This window comes from Bombus bifarius, unplaced genomic scaffold (assembly GCF_011952205.1).
Source record: "Bombus bifarius isolate JDL3187 unplaced genomic scaffold, Bbif_JDL3187 scf7180000009689_frag, whole genome shotgun sequence".
NCBI lineage: Eukaryota > Metazoa > Arthropoda > Insecta > Hymenoptera > Apidae > Bombus > Bombus bifarius.
This window is the reverse complement of record NW_022885276.1, coordinates 3,699-11,339: the sequence shown is the minus strand read 5'-3', so window position 1 is coordinate 11,339 and position 7,641 is coordinate 3,699. Positions and strand designations below refer to the sequence as shown.

The following is a 7,641-nucleotide window of genomic DNA, read 5'->3' as shown; positions in this document are numbered from 1 at the left end:
AAAAAAAGGAGGCAACGATTTTACAGTAAAATCGTTCGTTTACAACTGATTCATTTACATTTCATGATAATACTGTGCATTCTGAATATGCTATGATTGCATACTATTGCTCCGGCTTTACTTGTATTTTCGATATTGGTATAAATAGAAAGACAATTAATGTCGTTCGAGTCTATTTTCGGATCATTTATATTACGTTTAATCCATATAGTTATTATATGAGACATAGTATCGTAAAATTTGGAAGAATAAAACGTTCGTACAGGATGTACATTTTATAAGAATTCCAACAAATCTGCGTGTGCACCTAAAATACAAACCGATAGTGATTGTTCATAAGTTTATATACATTATCTAATGTCAATCGAAGGTATCAATTCTTTTTCTCCATAAGAGTACTTTTTCATTTATATGTGTTCAAAAATACACGTGTTCAACCGTGAAGCATATGTCACCTACAACGAAAAAGAGTTTTCCTATACTTAATATTTCCTTTATATACCTATGAAAGTCTATTCTTCGCGTAGTATGAAATTATGAATAAATCTGGAATATTGTTCAATCTGAAAAGAAAAATAACTTATTGACATCATTCATTGATACGAGATTCAGAATGTTTGTTTTGTCTTGCAGAGAAAGAAGGCAGCCCTTTCTTTTAATGTGAAATAGAAAGCGAAAATTTGAAAACAGATTTTTTGGAAATTTACTTGCAAATATCGTTTTCAATATCGTGATTTTCTTCCCAATGGTACTGTACTTTCAAATTTTCCAGTATCCCTCTAAAAACAAAAAGTCGAACCTCGTTATCATTAACATAGGCATTACAAGGAAGAGAAGTATTAGAAAGCAGCTCCTTTTTATTATGGATTTCTTTATAATCGTGTAAATAAGAAATTCCGGAAATTTTTTCCTCAAGAATTTAATTCTTGTGTTTTGATTGATAATTATTACACTGCATACTAACTTTTCGCATACTGTTCGCGTCTAACAATTTCCTAATAATAACTACTTCAAAATTACATATGTTCTTGCACAAATTCAAAAGTACGTATGATACAATTACAATTGATTCTAAAATAATAATTATTTAAAGATATTAAGATACTAATTAAACGTTTCACTATATTTCAAAATCTGGAACAACAAATTTTTATTTATAAAAAATGAAACTGTCTTTATATATTCTTTGTCATGATGCTATTTCTTATTACCATGTCGACATTTTTTAAAATTCATTTTGTTATCTCTACGCAATATGAAAATTCATATACTGCTTAATATTTTTTACATATTATCCATCCACCGCATGACATCTCCTGAAAAATCAAAATATTAATGTTATATTATTACAATGCTTCTTAAATTTCAATTTTTGACAAATTTGAAATCCAATATATTTTGCACAATTATTATTTATCAAAAAATTCTAAGTTAGTAACTTTCTTTTCAAATGGCAAATAACATATACTTTGACTTACCTGTAAGTTTTTGTTCCTAATCATCATTTCCTCTTATAGAACATCATTATTGTTCTCATAATTACTACCAGTGTCATAGATATTGTAGTGGCTACAACTGAATTAATAGAAAATGATAAATAACTGTGTATAACACTAACACATAACTGTGTATAACAATGACACATAACTTTTACTTACATATCAGTCGATAAGGGATTACTGTGATATCCTGTTGATGTTTCTTAAGGCACTTGATTAGGTGCGATACGGTATCATTCCTTATGGTATACTGTAGATAAGTATTTTAGAAAATAACAAGAATAAATCTAAATTATTCAGAGGTTCCAGTTTCGGCTTAGACATAAATACAGGACCATTTGCAAAGAAGAAAGGGTGCGTTTCTACAGCCTCGTTATAGTAACCATGAATACCAATCTCTGAATTACTGGTTACTAAACATAAATATCCTATAAAATTTAATATATTTCTTTAATTTTTAATACATACATGAGTTAGTAGTTCTAAATTATGAATCATCCTACCTGTGATATTACACTTTTCCTTATAATATCATCACTCAAGTGAACAACATTAAGATCATGTAAACCATGTCATCCTATCTTACTGTGAAGATACTTAGTTATGTTATCAAACATTATAAAAATATCATCAAATTCAAGTCCTTTTATTCACATCACATGGCCACGGCGATCTGGTTCTTCGTTATATAATGTTCTAAAATTTGTCGTATATATAGGATGTACAAACCGTGATATCAAGGTATCAGTTCTTCCTTCCCAAGGGACAGTTTCATTAAAATTCTGATAGAATTAAAAATTAATTATTAATATTCTAACAATCATATATGTTAAATACATTATAGTCAACGATATATACCTGAGCGAATGTAGGGGTGATTCCTTGATAATTATAAATGTCATCAGCCCACATCATTGTGCCACTTCTTTGTACTCCAGCCTCTAGATTGACAGCCTAAACAAACATACAAAATTTTATAGAAGCTGTACAAAATATAGTATATATGCGCAATATTGAAGCGTTCAAGGGGATATAAAGGTAATGTACATCACATACACGTGTACTCTCATGCAACAAAATACAATTAGATTTAATAGTATAAGCTCTTTTATTCATCATAATAGATTGGAAATTTAAGTGTCTTACGAGGGTGAGTAAAAAGTTACCCGCTCTGTCGGTGTAGAATTTATTTTAAGCAATTGTCAAAAAAGACATACATCATTTTTTGACGTAATCACTCAATTTCTGTATACACTTTGTCCATTTGCTGAAGGACCTTCGTATTTTCTCGTTAAAAAATGTTTTGGGCTGAGCTGCGAACCACGAATGCATCGTCGTCTTCACCTTTTCATCAGCTTTCTCGGCATCCATCTCGCACAAACTTTTTAAAACCCAAATCTGTCGTGCACTATTGCATAAGCAGAGCCGTGGCTGATTTGCAAATGATTTGCCACATTATCCAGTGTCACTCGTCTATTCCATAGAGCATAAGTTCATGAGCACGTTCAATGTTGTCGTCGTGGATGTGGACGGGCGTCCAGCTGTTTTTTCATAACACTTGTGCGATCTTCTTTGAACTTTTGTGCCCATTCAAACACACTTCGTGACAAAACACTTTCTCCATAATGTGCATTAAATCTTTGATAAATATAGGCATCAAACATAACTTCCGACCACAAGAAACGAATCACAGCATCCTGCACTGTTTTCCTGCAAATCGCCATTGCAAAGCGCCATTACTCGCGCAACAGTCACAAACGAATTGACGTAACACAATGAAACCTACGCAGCAGCACTGAACAGATATTGACGTCATACGAAGAGTGCAGATGGATCAATACGGTCGACAGAAGTTTTAACTATCTGGTGTGCGGATAAATTTTATCGAGAGTCGTATAGGAATCTATAATCTGTAAGTACACCTTTGGCTGAATGGAAATTTCTCTTACATATAGTCAAAAATGCAGAAACAGTGTATTGAATTGGAAAGTGATAAAAAATAAGCGAAGTTTCGAGGTTGCATGTGATTGCATGAGTACACAGGACGTTTTTAGCGAATAGAAAATAATTTTGATAGACACGAGACTTATCTTGTATTTTATGCACTCTCTGTGTCCGAATCTCCAGAAGCTCTCTATCTTATGAAGTGTTTTTGATTAGCAGGAAAATTTTGTATGTACATACAAGAAGTATACGATCTAAGTGGAATATTCCATTATTCTCTTGATACAACAGAAACGAAATTTACAGAACTTCTCAGAAAGTTGGTTTATTATTACCAAATTAATAGAATTAATATACGTTTATCATCTTTACATACCTAAGTCGTGGAGGTTTATCGTGCGTAAAAAATTAGTGTCGTTTCAAAGTTACATTTCGTACATTTTAAGCCTATAATTTGTAACGTACAAAACAATGTGAATTTGAGCTGTTTCTTATCTCCACAATAAGAAAATCCAACTTTACGTTTTTTACACAATGATATTTATGGAACAGTAATATCATATTATTGCATCGCTTGGAGAATGAAGTCAAGGTACGATGTGACCCTAGTGTAAACGCTGGGATAGCCAGCTGTGCCGCACTTATAAGCGTAAGACACAATACCTATTAAATACGAGGTTAATTCATGTTGTATCAGCAGTGGTCCGCCGAGGTCAGCCTGAAAGGATCGTTAAATTTTTAATCAAAGATACTGAAATATATCGATCGAATTGTATTGAAATTATACTTATATACAGTAATAATCTTCTATTGATTTGTGTATAGAAATACTCCAATTTATAATGTACATGTTATATGTATTTTGAGCAAAACTAAGATTAGAAGGAAATTAGATTAAATACCATAATGAGGTGTGAGAAGTGGGCAAAACTATTAAATTGTGTTTATCTATTATTTCTAATGTTTAAGACGTCGATTTGATGTTAATTCGAATTGACGTGTCTTCAGATACCGTATAGTTTGTAGTAACTCTGTAACTTAATTACCGTACAAGAATCCTCTCCACCCTGAGCATGTTCGGCGCATATTATACCATCAGTGATATCAGGTGCATTAGGAAATTTGGAATAAGCTATTTTGCATTCGGCGTTCTTAATCACTGGCATTTGTACTTCCATTAATGCATTACGTCGTGGTCGTCCTACGAAGAAAATAGGAAAGATATTTAAGACTGGAACTGTTTAATTTTATTATAAAATTGATATCACTTACTATATCTTAACGCTCCCCATCCAGCAACAAGGGGTTATAGCCGACGAAGTTGCTCTTTCGTAGGGGCTCTTTCGTACAAATGGGATATACGTACCCTGAAAAATAAAAAAATAAATGAAAATGCAGGAAACGAATGACCAAAAGTATGAGAAAGAATTGTACACGCTTTATGACATAATATATTTGTACAGTAAGAAATTTCAGGATATGATACTTCAGTAATACTCAATAGCATATATATATATATATATATATATATATATATATTTGAGGAGTTACTCGAAAATGGCACCTCCTCCACCAATCTAAGAATGGCAATATTATGATTGTGTATGTTTTTTATTCCATCCATATGTGCACAATGTGCTGCGGTCAAAACATGCCTAGCCGATATCAGGGAACCTCCGCACTTCCATAGTGGTTTGTCTGGGTTTCGGGAATTGCGAAAACCTAATGCAGCGATCCATGGCCAAGCGCCTAAAATGCAATAGTCATAGTTGTGAATATACATAATTTTTTCTCACATAACGAGTAACAACGATTATTACCTATTCGATATTCGATCATACAGCAGACGATAAGTACATACGTACAAATACTCTGAAATAGAGATTTGATAAAGACAGAAATTAAATTTTTATTCCAGTGGAATACAAATTATTAAATAATTCTATATAATTTCTATTTGAACTATACTGAACTGTAAAGTTCAAACGTGTAATTTCTGCCCTAACAGTTTTTGATCTCTATCCATATTATTACTCCTATATCAATTTTTTATTTCAAGCAAAAAGATACTCTTCCTAACATGAAGTAAAAGAAAGAAATAATTCAAGTTAATAAGTAAAGTTACTACCGATAAAATCATAGCATTATTATTTAGTCTAATTGAAATGTACATTGATGTGCTGTTTAATGCCTTTAAAGTTCATTCTTTGCAGTAAATGGCTTATTATTAATCGGAAAGAAAGACATAAAACGTACCAAGTTCAGCTGGTTTACCATCGACCACCCTGGTATGAGAGACGTTGCTAAAACCACAGTATGGTGGTCGCAAAGCCTTATACTTATACACAGTTTTTATTAAAATTTCTCTCTTCTCTTTGTTTGGATCGTTCGGACAGCAAACGATCGTAACATTGCCCTGGTATCTGCACACTGATCGTCTATAAAAATCGGTGGCTGTACGGTACTTTATCTGCCATATTTCTTGCAGAGGTTTACATTTTCTGTAGTCAAGGCACCTGCCTTCTTGATTGTCCGGTGTGGTACATTCTGGATCAAACAATTTTAAAACATTTATACAGTTCAAAGATGCGTAAGAAAGCGACACCGATTACTCAACTTTCGAAGTAAAAAGCCGATCAAGTCCACCGGATTGCCCTACAGACACGTATTAATCCGTAAGAGTTAGTCATCATGTTGATAATAATTATCTAAAGAAACTTTTCACGTGAAAATATAAAATTTTAATTGATTAGATATTGTGTTAGCCATACTTAAGAAAGAAAATGAAAATGAATGAAATGAAAGAAAAGGACTACCTTCAACCTCATTTTTTAAATAAACACTTTGTCAGTTTTGCGGTAAATAAATTCTTAGGAATTCAGGACAGTTTTTAGTGAATCATTTTGTTTCGACCGTTCGCGGAGAGACGCGATCGCGAGATAGCACGTCAACGAGAGTTGTAAGTTCCCGTTACGATTAAATAATCGACGCCACGAACTGATCGATCCCCTTATTTCGATTATGATAATAAGGGTAGTTCAATGAAATTCCACAGAATTAACACAAATAAATTAATGTTTATTTCAACAACTTATTAACTATAAAGATATAAATGAAACAAAAAAAATGTAACTGCGTTTTGGTTGATAAGTAATGCGCGACATACCACATGTGTTGACGGTTCGACTTCTCGAAAAGTTCTGAACGCCTTTCGATTTTTTTCGTTTTTTCTGGAAGGCGACCCCTACTACGTTCGGATCACGCCACATTCTTTTACTGCGAGGTAAAATACGGGCCACGAGTCGACGTTTCTGGAAGTCGCCCTGCTTAATGAACCACGCGCTTGCCACTACAATGTTTGTTTGCCGGGCAGACGCGACGATCCGTCTGCGACATTATAGTGGCGCGATCGATAGTTAAGAATATGACCTATGGTAAGCCGAATGGCGTAACATTCTCCCACCGTTGAGAGGGTACCGATCAAACTAGGGAGGTGTGGTTGAAGTTCCCATCTTATTTCGTCTCGGTGGCTAGTTGTTCGGGTTTCTCGAGATCGGGTTGAATTGGCAGTGGGACAAGCCTTTTGACGCCCCGATCCAAAATGCTCTTTGCCGTCTGAACTGTAGCTGTCCGGATGACACCATCGGCGCCTGGATGAACCTTGATAACTCGGCCCAGAGGCCAATGCATGGAGGGAACGTTGTCCTCTCTGAGGATGACGATTGTGCCCTTTTGGATGCTGTGTCCACCCTCGCTCCATTTATTGCGGTTGGTTAGCTCGTTCAAATACTCCTTATGCCAGCGGTTCCAAAAATGTTGTTTAAGCTGTTGGATATGCTGCCATTTGGAGAGTCGGTTCGATGGAATGTCTCTGAAATCTCGATCACGTAAGCACATTAATGAATCGCCAATGAGGAAATGTCCGGGAGTGAGGGCTAGGAGATCATTTGGATCGGTGGAGATAGGAGTTAGCGGGCGGGAATTGAGGACTGCTTCTATTTCTATGATAAGAGTATTACGGTGTTAAGCTCATATGTTTCTGTTTCTCCACTCGCGCTGCGCCATAATATCCTTTGATATTTCCGATCCTCTGGTCGTACGAGGAATTGCCGATACATTTTCTCGATGTCGCCAGTGAGTACGTACTGATGAGCGCGGAATCTAATTAATATACAAAATAAATTGTGAGTTGATTCGA

At 34.5% G+C, this 7,641-nt stretch overlaps 1 pseudogene; it reads right to left on the bottom strand.

The window, feature by feature from the left end:
• Nucleotides 1-4,005: 4,005 nt before the first annotated feature.
• On the bottom strand, nt 4,006-6,006 carry LOC117215505 (annotated as a pseudogene).
• Between the last annotated feature and the right edge of the window lie 1,635 nt (nt 6,007-7,641).